The following is an 18,118-nucleotide window of genomic DNA, read 5'->3' as shown; positions in this document are numbered from 1 at the left end:
CAAGCAACTAAACAAAGAAGTATTTATCAATTTCTTAAAGGTTTTTTTTTTCTCATATTAATCTCACTGAAAAACAGTCCCAAAATTCCATTCCCTGGAAGTGGAGAAAGCCTAATTATATATCAATTTTTAAATAATTTATTAGTTTAATTCTGAGTATAGAAATATTTATGTCAATTTTCCACAGCCAGGACTGCTCACAAATTAAAGCAGTTCCTATTCTTTACGATGTTCACCCATCATTTGTTGTAACTCCTCCAGCCCTTTTATTTTAGCCACTGTTGTTACTAATCTCCTTCCATAATACAGGAGTCTCTCACTGTTCTCCTGGTTATCCCACTGATTTGTGCATATATTAGTTTGAATTCCCCGAAACATGGGTGACTAGTTAGTACATTCACTTCAGGTCTCATAGAGTGTCCCTAATAGGTGATGAGTCTCAGTGTCCTTAATACATGATCCTGCATGACTCTGATACATTCTAGGATTGTGTTTGATCTTTTTTTCATGTACAAATCAAATTAGTAGCCTCAAGTGAGTGAGCTTTAAATCAGTGTGATTAGTTAATAATCCAGATCTCCTTTGCTGCCTGCTTCTCATTAATGAAGCCATCATTAAAAGCAAGAGCCCTTGGCTTGCCCAGACCGAACAGAGTAAGGTCTTTGAACTTTGCTTCCGTCTACTTTCGTGTACTGTTTTTATTCATGTGCCATTTTAACAAAAAAGGCCAATTCCATGAACCTGCTTTCCCTGTGTTGGATATGTTCTGTAGCTCTGTTCTAGCCCTCTCACTGCTGTAGCCCTGAGCACGTTGCCCCTTTGCAGAAGTTTATCTGGCAGAGTCCAAGGTCACTTTCTTCACTGATAAGAGCAGCTGTGAAAATGCCAGCAGCAAGGGCCTGACTGTCCCTCAAGAGCCACTTTTAACCTGCGGCTTTGTGCCGGCCCCCTGTGCCACAGGGAGCTGTGCAGCAGCTCTCTTCTCACCATCTCGCATCTCCACGAGCCTGGCCCACGTCCAGACTCATTCACTTGGCATCCTGGCTTGGCCCCTGACCTGCCTTGCCACTGCAGCTCTGCTGGGTGACCATATGGGCTGCGTCTGACCCTGACCACTGTCTCTCAACCTAATCTTGGCCCTGGGTTTCTGCTCCACACCCTGGCTCCTTGTTGATGAGTGAATGCTTTCACCTGCTTTGGTATTGTGCTTAGTTTCTGGCACACCTTCTGTTGCAAAGCAGCCAAATCTTGCTGCTCTCTGACATCCACCACCCCTAAACACAGAGCCCCCCTAATTTCCTCATAATTTCTATATTATGTACAGTTTTGGGTGAGCAAGCTTGAAGAAAATGGTGGAGCAATTTAGGTCAGGACTTCTCGATGAAATAAGAGTAGCAGAGTGAAATAAAAGAAAAATTGCAAACTGTGTGTACTTATTATCTCTCTGAATCTCACCCTGGTTGTGTGCAAGTTCCCTGTCTCTGTGGGATATTCATTCTAATGGTAAACACTTTGCAAGAGTTAATAATTTCTTGTATGTTTGGTTTTTTGGGTTTGTTTGGTATAGGTTCTTGCACATTGGAGAACTTTTTTAATTTTTGTAATTATATCCTCCAAGACTTTACTGTTTTAAAGATTGTATTTATAGGAGGCCAACAAACCACTAGATGGCAAACAATTTCAGCAAGAGAATTAACACATGGGTATTGATACAGCCTTCTGTCCTCAGCTTCATCCTTCCTTTTCTTGTCCAGCTTCGTGAGTTGGACCTAGGAAATCTGGACTGAAGCTGACATGGTCCTTCTTCTCCCTGCCTGTCCCTCTCTTGTTGTTGTAGGATTTGCAAGTCAGGTGTGGGATGGATTCATACAGGTGATTTTTGCAGAAACTAACAAGAAAAAAAGAAAAACCCCAAAACCAACAACAAACAAACAAACATACCCCACACACACAAAAACCCCCAAAAAACCAAAACAAAACAAAAACCCAGGAAAATGAAGAACAAGATGTATCCTGGGAGAAAGGTAATCCCAGCTTGGGTTGTTTTATGCTGCTAAGCAAAGGTGTCCCTTTTTTTTTTTTTTTTTTTTTTTTTAACATAGAATTCCAAGATTCAGCGTGATACAAACAGTAAATATGTGTATCATTATCAGCAGATAATTTGTATAAATTACTACAAAGGGTCTCTCCGAGTCCTGTTTTTATATCTAAAAGAAACATGGCATGAATGCATATTTACAAAACAGAAATCCAGCTTCATTTTTTTAGAGATTTTGAAAAGAAAAAAATCGACTAAGTCATCAGACTTTTATATACCATTAGCTTTTGTGGTCGCTCTCAATTTCTCTGTGAACATGTGTTTTAACCAGGATTTTCTTGGAAGTAAGATTGTGTCAAATCATCCCTTTCAGTTAAAATATTCAGGGAGATCCAGAAAAAGGAAAGAATCCATCCAGCCATAAACACATGTAGTTTCCGTCTGTAGCTGAGTGAGTGGGACACAGGCTCTGTCACCCTCAGCTCAAGAGCGCAGGACTTCAGAGCGATGAGGTCTGAAGTAACCCATGCTTGAGAAAAGGCAGGAATGTGAAGGACAAGTCATCAACCAACAAAAGTTCAATGGACAGGCAAAATGCTCACAGGGCAGTTGTTTTTTTATTTTGAGAATTATTGTGATTTGTAAGCCTTTCTGTAAAAGGCAGGTAGTCCAAGTACCGTGAAAGCGTCTGTAGCTGCCAAGTGATTCTGTAGCTAAAGGGAGATCTGGGAATTTTGGCACTTTATTGGTGAGGATCTGGTAACTGTGGTGCTGGAGGGTGGGAGTGTGTTGTGTTTCCAATCACTTTATCTTTGCTGGTTTCTCTATAGCACCTGAAATACAGCTGGAAACAGATAGAAATGTTTGGAATTTTGTCATTCAAAGAGGTGGCACTCTAGGATTAAGCCATGAGAAAGCCTGGTGTTTGTTTTCCACTCAGAGAGGAAAGAAAATTTCCAAGGAGGTGTGTCTGTCTTATGACAGGAAGGTGAATTACTGCCAAGAAATTCTGCTAAACTGTAAATAATCCATTACTTCAAAGCCATAGTTCTGTCATACATAATAGACTGTGAAATCTGTGTGAGAATTTGCATCTCTGAGTAGGGGATTTTAAAGTTAGTTGCCTGAAAGTCTGAATAGTCTTTAATAGAAAGATGCGTGAGTTTTTCCACAGGAAAACTTTTCTTACACTTTTAAATTTCTGAAATTCTTCAACTTCATGTTATGCATAACATTTCATAGCAACTGTTCCCTCCTATGATAACTGAAAAAGTCCACAGACAGTGTAATGTGACATTTTCAAAACAAAATGGAATTTGTGAGCAGTGAGCTAGAGCCACATTTCCATCGCGATTATTTGTCTCCATCAATAGGGGACATTGAAGGGTGTTCAAAATGCAGCCATACAATGTAATGGACAGGAAAATCACAATAAAATAAAAAAGAAAAAAGCACCATGTCCAGCTCATGTCTGAAATCCTTCACCTGCATGTTGTTGGTAGATGGGGAAGTATCTTGGGGAAACCAATGCTTGCTTCATTTTTAGTTTCTTTCCAAGGTGACAACTTTTACAGTTGCTGCAGACAAAATATGGGGCTTGAGGGACCTTTGGTCCAACAAAAGAGACTGTTATTTTGGTCTGATGCTTTCCTAATTTTCATAAATATAATAACACCCTGAAGTCAAACTTCTTTTTTCTGGAGGACAGGACTTGAGGACCAAAATCCATGACAATTTCCCCAGTAAATCTGGGCCAGGCCAATCTTTTTCACTACTACCAGTGTCACAAATCGTGATCAGGACAGTAATTGGAGTCTCCAATTAAATAAAAAAGCATTTCCAAGATTGGTGTTGGCAATGAATTACAGCCTGACATGCGCTCCTCTTGTCTGCTGGTACCCACCTCTCTTCTCTGGATAATGCTTATGAATTCTCAGCAACACATTTCCCCTCTCTTCCCAGAAGTCCATATAGTTGTTTTGTAAAGACATGCGCAACAAAGTGTAAGTAAAATGTCCCCATCAAGCAAGGATGTTGATTGCTCTAGATGCTGCTGTGCTGTTGCTAGCGAGTGAGTGATGTATAAGGTCCTGCTTGCTGATCTTTTCTGCCTTTGAAAAATACTTCTTCATATAAACCTCTGTGAAGGAATTAAATTCCTCTTAGTGGCAGTCTATTGGTTTGTAATGGGAAGCAGCTCAATTACACATGAGAAAGGCTTTAGTATAAGATTGTTAGAGAAAGAGTGATGCTCAAAGGCAGTGAATGCACTGAGGCAGGGGGTTGTGTGTCCACCAGGAGGCACGGCGAGCTCGGGCTCTGTCTGGTTCACAGTCCTGGACATGTGACCTGTACCAGCAGTAAAGGGGAGCTAAGTGTTCATCAAAATTTTTCAGTGAGAGGTAGAAAATGTGGAGAGCTGGCAAGAGGCTGAATGAAATACATGTATGTCAAAATGTTTTCTGGTCAGAGGCTATAATTTCAAATAAACTTTGTTGCTGTTGTTCACAGTCATTGGAAAACATAAGCAATATGACAAAAATAAAAATGCTAATGAAGCAATACTGGGGCTCAGCTTCTTAAAGGATACACCAGCAGTTGTGTGAGAGGCCAAATTAGATACTTCCATGGATCTAATGTACATGTGGAGAAGGACAATGTTAGAATTATTGAATCATAGAATATCCTGAGTTAGAAAGGACCCATAAGGATCATTGATCCTGGCCCTCCACAGGACTGGCCCAAGAATCACACTGTGTGATGCTGCAAACATTTAGGGACGTGAATGGTCATATCTGTTATATCTTAACAATATAAAAGAGGTTGCAAAACCAGCTGGAAGTTTACCAGTAAGTACTTGCATTTGGGACTCCATGGGAATACAGACTCCAATGAGCTTATCAGTTATGCTCCTCCTCTGACAGTGTAACTGAAGTTACAAACAAGGATCCTTCTCTTTGATCCAGAAGCATGTATAGCACATCAGGAATATGATCAGTAGTGTTTTCAAAGTTGCTAAATTTTGTGATTTTTAAAATACTGTAGTAAAATTCTTCTTTTATGTCATTTCAAAATCTGCTAATTAGCTAGGAATTGAAAATTTATAGCCAAACAAGTAAGTTCTCTTCCCAGGCTTGAAGAGAAACCTGAATATAAGAATGTGGAAAAGAAATAAAGAGAACCCCAAACTGTTATTAAGTCCGCGTGAGTTTGGGGTTTAAATTCCAGCCTCATGATTTTCTGGGAAGAAATTTATTGAAAGCCTTGGTTTGACAATTCTGTGCTTGGCTAGCTTGGGCTTGACCCAAGTCCCCTTTTTTCTTGGCAGCACTTAAAACAGTTGAGATGTAGCCTATGCCCTTTTGTAATCCAAGATTGCTGCATGCAGTCAAGAATCTTTAAGCATGGGGAATGAATAAAGTGATCCAAAGCCGTGGGGCCTGGCTGGCTGTGTGGACCAGCAGGGCTGGGATGAGGAGCCAAAGCCCCACTCTGATTCCCTGGGACCAGCTTCTGTGTGGGTTTAGTCCAGCTGACACACTCTGGCTGGTGTAGAAATTCTGTTTGAATTTTAAATTGTACTAGTTTAGCTGGCACTAGTCCAGTTGCTGGAAACTCAGCTGCCTAGAGAGAACTCTGCTGATATTTCCAGTTCTTCAGCATTCACATGAGCTGCTGCTGCACTCCAAAGAGACGCAGCGTGCAGCCATCTTCTGCAGCAGGTCACGTCCTGCTGGAACAGTGCGGCAGCAGCGCCAGGCGTTTTCGTGACCATTCAGCAATCTCAGCAGTAAAGCAGCAATAAAACAATGCCTCCAATGTACTCCCCTGGCTTTGCCTGCCGGCTCTTATTTCAAGGCAGAGCGCCGTGCTGGCGTATACATAGCATGCAGTAGGTTTCTGCCGCGCCGCTCCGAGGGCTCCCGGCCGAAGTGCAGGCACAAGGTTGGAGTGGAGTCAGCAACCCATAGCGGAACTGCTGTGGTTCCAAACTGCTGAGGTAGTGCCCTACCTTGTTACTCTTCCCTACGCTTCTGTTTTCTGCGTGGAAACAAGGGTAACAGAACCACGCAGCTCTCAAGTCTAAACCCAGGCCAAATTCTGATTTAAACGGGCACAGCTGTGAAGTTAGCAGAGTCCTGCTGTGCAGGGGCTCAGAGCTAGGCTTACAGTCCTGGGGCGGAGGCCTGTGCAAAGACAAGTGAATGAATGTCTAGCTCCAGCTTTTATGCCTTTTAGAATTAATCGTGATACTTTTTTTAGTAACCTTAAAAGCAAATGTCTGTCAAAGTTTCCTTGTAACGTCTTGGTCTCACTGAGTTACTCACAATTGTGATTTCAGGGCGGGTGTTTTTTGCGCTTGTCAGCTTTTATCTGTAGCCTTGCTAAGGTGGGAGAAATTTGAACTATGCTGTTATGTAATGTAGAAGCAAATGCTTTTCCAGAAATTACTGTTTGTTTATTGAGGGACGGTAGGAGTGTGTAGGCTGTTTCCTGGGCCACCGTTGTTGCAGTCGTTGCAGGCCTGCTCGTGTCTCTACTGTTTTCTAGCTGGGACATCCAATTAATTGTTCTGAATTTGTTTTCTTTTGTATCTACCTATTCTCTGTTAATAGTTTAGAGGTGTGAGAGACCGAAGTTCCTGACACTGTGAGTATATGAACAGTTGCATTCAAAAGACTAGTCTCACTGCATGAAAAACCAGGTTGTCACACAACAGCTACAGGAGAAATACTTTTACATCTGTTTTATTACAAACACTCAAATTTTACTGAAGCTAAAATAGTTCAGTTCAGTCACAAAGGCCGCAGAGTTCCATGGGTTTTTTTTTGTTTGTTTGTTATTATTATCATATTTTAGTAGAAGTAAACAGAAGTTAGCAGTTAGAACAGCACTCACCCTCCAGCACCACTGTGGAACACAACCTGCATCAAGATGCATCCGCCCCTCATGGAGATGTCAGCCCCATGTGACGCCTGCAGAAATGCTCACAGGCTGCCCATGGTCATCCTGTCTCTCTACTGATGCAGAGTGGTGGCCAAGGCTGGGCTGTACTTACTGAGAACCAGCCTCAGAGGCTCTCTGAGGCTCTCTCTCATGCTGCATGGCTGGGTTTATGCATGACAGAGTATAATTCTTCTACAGGGCAAGTGTGGAGCAGCTGAGATACAGCCACTCAGACCAAATATGAAACCAGAGTTACCCACATCCTTTCCTGCAGGATCGATGTCTTAGGTTTACCTGCCTCCTCTTCACAAAAAAAAAAAAATCTAGGGAAAATCCTGTGTTCTTTTCCCAGATTTTGCTATAGCTCTGACATCTTCTGTAAAGAAGTATAACAGTCACACCTAAATTTAGAATATACAGTATCTTTTATTTCATCTTTCCTTGATTTGCTGAATTATCTTTTTTTTTTTTTTTTTTTTTTTTCTCCCCACAGATTTCTTTCTGGCTTTGCCTATTTTGTAGGAAAAATACCAGTCCAATGGTTTAGATTTCACTGAATCTGGAAAAATTTGGATCACCGGTTCTGCAAACCAAAATGCCTATGAGCAGTTTTTTTGACTAAAATGATCAGTACTACTAATGAGATGCATAGGTCTTTTGAGACTAACTTTACTCTGTATTTTATCTTGCTGCAATAGAATGTAGTGAGCTTTTAAGTAATAGATAACATTAGTTATTACACAAATATTTTTGCAACTGATATATCTGAATATATTAAGATGCAGATGAGCACATTGAATATCTTAAACTGATGAACAAAAGTGTTAGCAATTAAATATCTCTTCCAGGGATTATGAAAATGTAATGTGAAGCAAATGACATCTCATTATATTAACGTCTTGAAGAAGGCCTGAACCTTCTCTAAAGCATTGCTCTGAAGGCTTTAGTTTTGATGAAGAAATTTCAGCAGCCATTCAGCAGAAGTGAAGAAGTGGGCAGAGAATGTTCCTACATGTGCATGTGACAGTACTGCTGCTGGTTTTACTCACAATATCTGGATTAAAAGCCCTTATGCAGACTTCAGGCATATCTTGATTTGCTTGAGAAAACCACCTTAACAATACAGCCTTCCTTGTTCTGTTTTGTAGGATGTGGTGTTTCAGTTTTATCATACAACTACTAATGAAAAAGACACAAAAGCAAGAGTGTTGTGTTGTGTTCTGCTTGGCTACCATTGGCAGTAATATTGTGACTATGCCACTAATAGAAAGATAAGCAGGGTATAGTGAGAGATGGACTCTCTTCTTGCATTTTACATTTTATGTAAAGCTTATTTTACTTTACATTTTATGTAAAGCTGGACTACTGCCATCAGATTTTGGATATGTGGGAGAATGAATATCAAAATGAGCCTTTGCAAATACAGTGAACTAAAAAGCATCTTGGGTGGGACCACGACATACCCTTCCACAGGGAATGGTACCACTTTTGAGGATCTTAGTAGCTGGCCATTTCAGTTTAACATAAAAGTTTAAATTTATCAGAATAGCAAAAAACAGAAATCCATCTCACCATTTTCATGGTCTGTTGCATTTGTGAACCAGATTTTCCAGGCCCCAGTAGCTGTATAGTAACATCTGAAATGGATCTCTGCATAAATGAATTTCCCCAAAGTCTAAGTAGCCTAAAAGAAGTGACTTCCTACAGTAATGAAGGATTTTCTGAACAGTTGTGTAACATGTATTTCTTACATTCCCCTAAAGGGTACATGTTCCTAAAGGGAACTAAAAAATGACCTTTCAAAAAAAGAGAGTTTGGAGCAATTACTTGATTACTTGCTCTTCAGCAGTCTCTTTGAAACTTTGCTTTACAGAATTAAACCTTAGAGATTCCTTCCTCTGTTTTTCCTTGAGGCATGTATAGTTTGATCACTGACATGCTGTCTCTGTGGGCTAAACCTAGTTTTATTTCTAAGAAAATGTTGAGCTCACTGAAGCATATAACTTGCCATACAGCATTATGTTCATTTAGCCCAGCTGTATATCTGTAACTGTTGTCGATTCCCAGTGCTTTTGAGAAGATGCAAAACCAAAGCAAACTCAAACATATTTTTGACAGAATTGGGGTGATGGAGACTTCACCCTAACTACCAGCTCGTTTAAACTTTGTATTTTAAGCTGCTTTTTTCTTTTAGTACCTCTTATGTAAATAACTAGAGTAGCCAAAAATTCAGTAACCCAGGACAAGAGAATAGTGTCCTCTCTCCTGCTGTGCATTTTGACTTTAATAACATCCTGGAGCAGCAAGTTTTACAGTCTATTTTGTTATTTGATGAAAAGACAACACTCAGAGTTGTCAGCTACACAGCCTGCTTCTTCTTGTACAAGATTGACTAAATGGAAGCTCTCAAACAACATTCTCTTTGCTATTTTTGTGTTTGCAATCCATTTGCTAGACCTTGAAGAAGAATCTATAAAGGAATATTTACTAAAATGTGACCTTAAAAGTACTGTATATCCTATTCACAAACACCTTAATAAAACAGAACTTAGAAAGGAGGAAATTAAAGGAAGGGGATGGGATTGCAATTACACTTTCCCTAAAAGACCGTAGTCATAACTTAGAGTGATTCCCTGATTTCTTTGGGCAGGTGACAGCTCTCTAACCCCTAAGGTAATAGTTTGTTCATTGGCACTATACCTCAAGTCCAGTGTGGTAAAAACACCAGCCTCAATCCAGGCTATTGTGTGTTGAAGCAACACCATGTAATTTGGGTTGGTTGATCCCAGTTCTCTGCTGTCCTTTCCTACTCACTGTCTTGGTGGCTGGTGCTTTTTGCTAGTCACTTATTAGTGATTTTGTGCTTTTTCATAGGAGATAACATGTAAAGACACAAATAATCCTTGTTGCCTCAGGAAGATTGTTTTTTACAGTCTTCCCTTCTAGAAGCTGCTGCAACCCCAGGCTTAGAAGGAGGTTTTAGGTTCAGATGACTGCTAGCCCTGAGCACATTTACGTTGAGTTAGTTTGCCCAGGCTTTTCACACATTACTGCAATTACACCACAATTCCAAATTTACACTAAGTTTTTTCACAGTGTCTGAAATGTTAACAGAAATGCAACAAAGCATATCCTTCCAAAATAAGGTTTCAAGCCTGCTCCTTTCTGCTCAGCTCCTTTTGTATCCATAGGATGCAAATAGAGCATTCACCCCCTCTTGGTTTTCCATTCTTCTACGGTGCCCAGAGAAGGGCTGGCTTTGTTTTTTCAAGGGTTTTTTTTGTTTGTTTGTTTTGTCCTCTCCTGAGCCTCGGGCCTGAATATTTGAATCTCTTCTTATTTATTTAATTTCTTAGGCAAAATGTTCTAATTCAGTTACAGATGTTTTTTCCATGCCAATTCTGTACCCAAATGTCTCCTAATTCTGTAGCCTTCTAGACTGCAACAACCAGAGCTGTATGGAGTTCAGCCGAGATTTTATCATTTGTACATACATGAATCTTAAACATTTTCTTGATCATAACCATGTACTGTACTGTCTACCTTAATAGCTCTGTCTTTTTCTGGAAACAATATTTTAAATACATAATGTGCACAATTAGTTTTTTATCTTCTCTACCTTGTGCAAACTTAACTTGACATTGTGTTTCCTCTACACAAACACTGAGGAAATTTCCCCATTTTTGTGTGGATTGACAACAGAAATGAAGTTTGCAGGCACTGCTAAAGCAATGAAGGGAAAAAAATCTCAACTGTACTTAAACCATAGGATATTATGTAAAGACACAAAACAAAAAAATGGGCAGATCTTCAAGGTACTAACCTTTATTTCCATGCAAAGCCTCAATGACTTTGACTGTCTCCATGTAGAAGAAACTCGATATAGCAGATGATGAGCAATCAGCAGGGCAACCAGAGTAACTCTGCTCTTGATCTGTTAAGTGGGTGCAAGGAACATATTTTGTTTTAAAAGAAACAAAAAGTGAGCAAACCAGACATCTTTGCAGGAGGAATGCTCCATCTCATCTAATTAAACTCAAAAGATGAACAGCTGGGCTATAGAGATGCAGGCAGCAGACAGATGTTCAACCTATTCCCTGAATTCAAGTTGGGGATGTAACAAAATTTTAAATTTTCAGGCGGAAAAGCCTGTAACCAAACCTGCTGGTTTCAATGTAGGCTGCAAGTAGCATTTAATGCCAAATATCAAATGTAATAATGTGTTATCTAAAGTCTAATCTGAAAATTAGTTCAGGGCATAGGAAAAAACCCTATTCCTTAACAAGGCAAATACCTGGAATTGGTATTTCTTCTGCCTTCACAGGGGATCTCAGTTTTATAACTTTATTTTCACCCCAGCTTTTGTAAGCAAAGGAGGTTCCTCTGTAAGTTTACTTGATAACTTTAAAACCTGTATTACTTGATAACTTTAAATCCTGTATTTGTTAGCCAAATACAGCCAAATGCAACAAAGGAAAAACTTAATATCCTAGAAATTTTATGTAAATATCCATCAGGAAAGAAGAAAAAGACAACTGAGGTGTTGCCTGCTGGGAAGGATTGCCTGAGCAATCTAGTAACTTCTTGGTCTGCAGGGAATCCACACCAGGCAGAGCTCTCAAGTTTGCCTCAGCCACAGGACAGAATTACAGCTGCTCCAAGCCAGTCAGTCACAGGACTCCACGCACAACCTAAGTCTATCTAGTTTCATGCAGAAACTTAACTATTTTGTAATTTCAACTTCAGCAGCATATGCAGTATTAAATCTGCCCTTAGGTACCATCCTTTCAATCTCTGTTCACCAGGTAACAGAAAACCATTAGCAGAATTTAAATTCTTAAGAGGACTAATTTCCTTTTTTAGCTTAATCATATGTCATGGTTTTGGTACTTGTCATATTGTAGCCCACCTGGTTCTTCAACTGCCTTAGAGGTATCCTTAAGGGAAGTCAAAGAATGCTTCTTTTAGTAATTTTTTTTTCTAAGGCAAATAAATACTCTTAAATCTTTCAGACCTTCTTCATACAAAGCGAAATGAAATAGAAGCAGCCTTTAAAAATATAGTGGGAGACACAGCACACTAAAGATCGTAGCACCCTAGCATTATCTTAACTTACTCTATTCCTGCCTTGTTTCTCTTTGATGAACTTCACTGAAGAGTGATTTGATAAGTTTCTTTTGCAACACAGCTGCTGTAAGAGCTCTTAAGGCTAAATTACCTTCATGCCTCCAAATTACATCTTTGTAGGTGTGCTGATGATAAAGCTTTGTGGTATTCTGGTTCAGCAAAGTGCCTTGATGCATTCCTCACTTTTTATGCTTGTGAGGTGGAAAAAATTAATCTGTGGGGATATCTGCTTCAGCAATAGAGCTATTGCTGCTTTTAATGACATATGCTTTTGCTAGTATCAGCTCAGCCTTCTTGTTCCTGAATTCCTTCAGAAGTTTAGAATGTCTGTGGACTTAAAACATTTACTCAGTACTTGCAGATAAACTCTGAAATAAGCCAGTGATTTCACTGGAGGCATAGAACTTTTGAAATAAGAGAGAAATTGTATTCAGTCTCTTGCTACCTCTTTACATAATGTTAATGCTGAGACTTTTTTGAGGTTTTTTTGCTAATTTTAAAGTGATTTTAGGATTAAGATTTAGCTGAAAACAACTTTGGCAAAAATGACTTGAGGAGACTGTTGTGGAACATCCAGTTTAAAGAGGCGATGGAGTGTTTCCTTTAGGCATTTTTTTCATCTTTTTTGATGCTACTGGCATGCCATCAAAAATGCCCCATATCCATAAAACACAAACCTATTTCAATTTTCACTCTTTCCCCTCCCCCTCAATATATATAAGTATTCCAGAAAATTCCCATATTTAAAAAAGCTGGATTTGTGAATAAATACATATTTCTATTTTGAGGTTTTGACATCTATATTTCTGTAAAACTGGGAGATGACAAAATGTTGTGAATATATTTTGCCTGAAAAGTTGTAACACTCCTATGGTTGTGCTTTTTTCTGCTTGTTAATAAAGAAGCAAATAAATGCAGTAAAATTAGAAGGAACTAGGACCTAAAAATACTCTGGCGATGGATTTCTAGTAAAAAGCTCTACCTTTTATTATGATTTTATCTATTTACAAAGTGTATAGCTGTCTTTTAGAACAGTGTACATCCACCTTAGGAGAAACAAACAAAAAAACCCCACAAAACACAAACCAAACAATAACACACAACCCCTAAAAGCATTTGCTTTGGTTCTAACAGGTGTGTACATTTTTCAAGTTTTCAAACACTTGCATCCAATTCCCTGGTAATAATTTTTTTTCTTTGCAGAAATAAATTCTTCAAAAAAGATATCTGGATTAGTGCCTTTAACTGCTTAGTACCTTACATACAATTTTATTTTGTTATAACATTATTTTGCTGAAGTGAATATTGTTATCAATGACTTTGATTTCCAGAGCTATGGACATGATACAGCTACTGCCACATTCTAACTAAATAAACACTGCCACAAAAAACCAGTGCTGTCACTGCAGAACAACTTGTACTTGCCATAATAATTATAACTACGAATGAGATAAAAATACTAAGTGGACGCAAGAGGGAACTGTAGCTAAGTGTCAGCTGTTAGATGACAACCTTATGTATCAGTGAAGGCATGACTGAAATAATAGATGGAATGTAAGTGCTGCATAATACACTCTTTGTGTACAAACGTTAAATGAGCAAATTATTGCCAAAAGATGTGAATACTGATTCACTTGGAATGAATTGCTGAGATCCATATTTGGCACTTAAATAAACACACTCCTCTACAAGTGATTCTGCTACTCCCTTTCTTGAGTAGAAAAGGTATTAAGATTTGACTCTGAGATAGGTGGACACCACTACGGTATCTTTGCTGTAGTACCAGAGACTAAATACCAGGAAAAAGCCAAAAATCTGTCACTGGAAGTCACCATGTGTGACACCATCAGTGATAACATAACGCCTCTGGGCTCCTTACTCACCGGGGTCTTAGGCTTCTGGTGAGCACAGTCAGCAAGAGAAATTATTTTCTTAAATCTTACACTGGCAGGAATTGATTTGGCTGCAGGACACAGCTTTTGCAAGCAATCCTTTGGATTTCCGATGGGAAAGGCGTGTGCTGGCCAGGCAGGCTTCACAGTCAATGTTAGAGGCTAAGCCTCCTCAGCCGGGTGATTAAATCCACGTGTGGAAGGATGGCCTGACACGGAGCCAGCAGCCAGCACTGCAGCTCAGTAGCAATTACCCTGGCCACTGCTGTTCAGGTGCTTTGTCCAGGTGCTGATTTATCCTTTCTGTTCACGGTGTGTCTCTGAAGCGGGAGGATCCCCCTTCCACATAACTTTTTGCACACTAGGTCTGTGCTCCCTCATTACAACGCTGGTGCCGGGGATTATCCTGGACGTGGACTCCTGGACTTCTTCACTGGAGCTGAGGATTCTGGAGGTGCTGCCCGAGTGCAGGATCTTGGCCCTGGAGGATGCTTAAATAAGCTTCACACACCTATGGTATTTCAGAGAGGGGAAATCCAAATTCCTTTTGCCTTTTGAACTTGATCAAAGCTAAGACTGTACATATGCATGCAACGAAGATGTCTTGGAATTCTCAGTGTTGCTACTGGAACGCTTTTATTGTTATTGAAACCTGGTATGTTAGTACCATGCATGAAAAATAATTTTTGGAATTAGATACATTTAATTTTAAATGACAGACAAATCTAACAAGACAAATAAAAACTATTACTTTAGACGTTTATTGTAATTTCACCAAATATTTAAAATATCTGTGAATTGGATTCATCTGATGACCACAGAACACCTTAAATTCCATTTGGTTCTAGCAAAGAGTTTAAAGGGCAATTTAACACACTTTTTGGAAAAATAATTACTATTAATGTCCATTCAGGCAATGTATCCTTTTACTGTTATTCAAAAACTAACAAAAGAAAAAGCAATTTGGTTTCAGACCATGCAATTAGTAAGAGTAAAATTACCCTGCAATAGTTTTAGACAACATCAGGTCTGCTTCTGTAAACATATTAATAGCAGAGTGTGTGTGTTGAGTCATACGTATAACTATGCCCAGAATGGCTGCCTTCCAGGCGTGTAGGCTGAGTCCATGTAAAACTCTACACGTTAGGGGCATGGTATGGGCAGCACTACACTTCTATCCAGGCTGGTGGCATAAATCGTAATTGGATTAGGTAATGCCAAGGTGTTTTGCATACTATTTGAAAATAAAAAAAGAAAATCAGAAAATTTCTCATGGTGTTTTTTTTTTTTTCAGTTCTCCTTTCCAAAATGCCTTGTCTAGTAAATGCCCCTTGAACTGTACATTTGGCTTTAAGAAAAGTAGATTCTGACACACAGCTGGGTATTCACTGACTGATGATTTATGCTTTTGCAGGTGCACTGAGGAGGAAAAACCTTGGCCCAAAAATCTTTACTTCCTAAAAGGATTCTAGGATTGATTTCTCAGATCAGGCAACAGAAGTTTAAAATCTGTTTTTTAATGAAGAGCCGGGATTTGGCATTACTGCTGGAAGATAAAATTTTATGTCTTGCAGTTACAGCATTCTTATCATTAGCTTTATCTTTATAACCTGCCTCTTAAAGAACTGTGTAATTTAAGTAGATAGGGGTATCTGAAAGCTCTCTTTATTGCCTCCAGTTCTTTCTGTAGTTTCAGTTTCATGGCTACAAAGAATATGATCTCTAACTACACTTCTGTTTTTACTGCCCTGTTTTATCAGACAAACTGCAATTTTACACCTTGTTAAGGAAGCAAGGTGAGAAGAAAACCACATTATACTGTTGACAAGGAAGATAAGACCATTATTTACCTTGACATTTCTGAGCAATAATATTCTTCATGTAACAGGATAAGAGATAAAGCATATCCTGCAGTGATAATGCACAAACTGAAAGGAACTGGCTTTCACGTGCTATCAACACCAGTAATGAAACCGAGCCCTACTGCAAAAACCCTATATTTGAGCCAGTCCAGAATGGACTATTTGAGAAGAAAGCAAGCCTTTAATTCGTTCAACTAAAGTAAACACATTTTACCTGTGCACTGCAGTGAATAACAGTCAATTTATTTAAGTGACTGGATGAAACAGGGTTTGTTTTTCTGCATTTTGTTTGTGTGTTTCATTTCCCTTGCTCTGACCTGCAGGTAAAGGCCATCTGAACAGGGAACGACACAAGGCATACTAACGGTGGCTGGTCCATGAAACTGTATCTGCAGATGCTGCAAGATGCCTCAGAAGTTTAATGTACTGCAAAATACTGTTTCACACGAGGATGTTCTTCGCAATGAATTAGCCACTGTCACTTCTTCCTTGGAGCAAAATGGCACAAACAAAGATGGAAATGAAATTTTAGCCCATATGAGGAAATTGAACATAGCTTTAATAGACTGAGATGTTCAGATTCTGTGTTACTGACTCTTAAGATATCTGTTTGAAATATGTCACAAAATGCATAAAATATCACAAATTAAGCTAAATGTCTCCAGAAAAAGTAATTATGTTCAAGCTTCTATCAATAATTAATTTTATAATAGTTTGTATTTGTGGTCATTTACCCTATCAGAATTTTTTTTAATTTCGTCAAAAAAAAAAAAATTATTTAGTCAGTGAGGCTCCCACAAATTCTCAGGGAAATCATTCCTTGTTTGCCACGCTGCTTTTCTCCTCTTCCCCTTCTCCCCACCTCCAATTCACCCTAAAATATTATTTTTATTCTTTTTGAAGCAGCTTTTTATTGGAAATTCTTCATAGTTCTTCCCCCAACCTCTCTTTATCAGACAGCCAGAGGGCGAGGTGTATTAATAGCAGCTGCATGACTCAGAGTTGGTAGCTCGAGTGGATCCCCTTGCACTGAGCTTTGCTGTTTGGCCTCCCTCCTTGGGTTGCCACTGAGCTCAGGGAGCACCTTCACTTCCCCGCAAACAAAAATAAACTGAGAAAGCACAGTGGGGGCTGGGATTGCCTCAACCTCTCTGTCCTTCAGGATTCTCCTTACCGCTCTTTTCTTCAGCAATCCCATTGGGCCTGTATGCAAAAAAAAAAAAAAAAAAAAAAAAAAAAAGAGAGAGAGAGAGAGAGAGAGAGATCAAAAAAAGGCGTGTTCCCATCCACCAGCGTTACTGTTTCACACGACTGAGTGATGAAAAAAGAGAACGCCCATCACCGCGATGATATGGAGGAGAGGAAGAGGGTCAGCGCTCTCCACTCCGACTGCATTCCATGTCCTATCCCTGAAGGCATCCCTGTTCTCATGAGCCATCACAGCCCGACCCTTCCCAGCCCGTAGCTCACCACTCACCCCGCTCAGCCCGCCGCAGCCCGGGGCTGGTGGCACCGCCAGCTCCGAGCTACCCTATCCGGAGAGACACCCGGCCTCCCACCTCGCCCCGCAGCACACGCCCGCCAAAAAGGCGGCACTTATGCCGGAGGGAAAACAAAACAAAACCCAAAACCAACAAAAAAAAACCCACAAAAAAAAAAATCCTTAAAACCCCAAACCCACGCCGCCAACTCGCCCTCCCAGACTCAAGCCTTTTTTTGAGGTATTCCTTTCCCGCCTGCCCGCGCTTAACGGGAGAGCTGCTTCTCCTAATCCCCTCCTTACTCAAGCGAGCAGGGGGTTCCTGGAGGGCAGCTCTGCCGCTGGAGCAGCTACCACAGGCTCACATAACACGGGCAGGGCCGCGCTCCGCTAGACTGCGCGGGGTCCCAGAGCGCCGGAGCGCGTAGAGAGGCGCGGAACTCCGTACGGAGGGGTGGCCACCTCAGAAGGAGAGCGCTCGTCGCCGTCGCCTCACGGGAGCTCCGTCTCCCTCTCCCGCCGGGAGCCGCGGTCCCCGAGCCGCCCCCGCCCCTCACGGGAGCCCCTCGCGGCCGCCGCCCCCGCGCCCCTCCGGGCAGCGGCTTCGCGCCGCGCGCCGCGCATGCCCGCCCGCCCGCGCCGCGCCTGCGCAGTGGGTGCGCAGGAGCCACATCTGATAGGGGGGAAAATCCGAACGGCGGCGGTGGCCGCCATATTGCGGAGCTGTCACAGCGCACGCCGCGCTCCGCGCCGCATCCCCAGCGAGCAGCGC

At 40.7% G+C, this 18,118-nt stretch overlaps 1 long non-coding RNA gene across 4 annotated transcripts; it reads right to left on the bottom strand.

Moving 5' to 3' along the window:
* Nucleotides 1-10,803: 10,803 nt before the first annotated feature.
* Nucleotides 10,804-17,923, bottom strand: LOC120749463 (uncharacterized). 4 transcript variants are annotated; one of them, XR_005699661.1, is made up of 5 exons: nucleotides 17,650-17,923; nucleotides 17,041-17,069; nucleotides 16,081-16,350; nucleotides 13,996-14,515; nucleotides 10,804-10,919 (listed from the first exon to the last, which is right to left on the bottom strand). It is a non-coding gene; the product is annotated as an uncharacterized LOC120749463 (long non-coding RNA). The 4 variants fall into 4 exon arrangements; XR_009207589.1 differs by lacking the exon at nucleotides 10,804-10,919 and having other exon boundaries at nucleotides 12,674-14,515; nucleotides 16,184-16,350; XR_005699660.2 differs by lacking the exon at nucleotides 10,804-10,919 and having other exon boundaries at nucleotides 12,675-14,515; nucleotides 16,081-16,354.
* Between the last annotated feature and the right edge of the window lie 195 nt (nucleotides 17,924-18,118).

The sequence above is a fragment of the Hirundo rustica genome, chromosome 2, assembly GCF_015227805.2.
Source record: "Hirundo rustica isolate bHirRus1 chromosome 2, bHirRus1.pri.v3, whole genome shotgun sequence".
Taxonomy (NCBI): Eukaryota; Metazoa; Chordata; class Aves; order Passeriformes; family Hirundinidae; genus Hirundo; species Hirundo rustica.
Note: the sequence above shows the minus strand (reverse complement) of the source record. Positions and strands in the feature narration are given on the sequence as shown.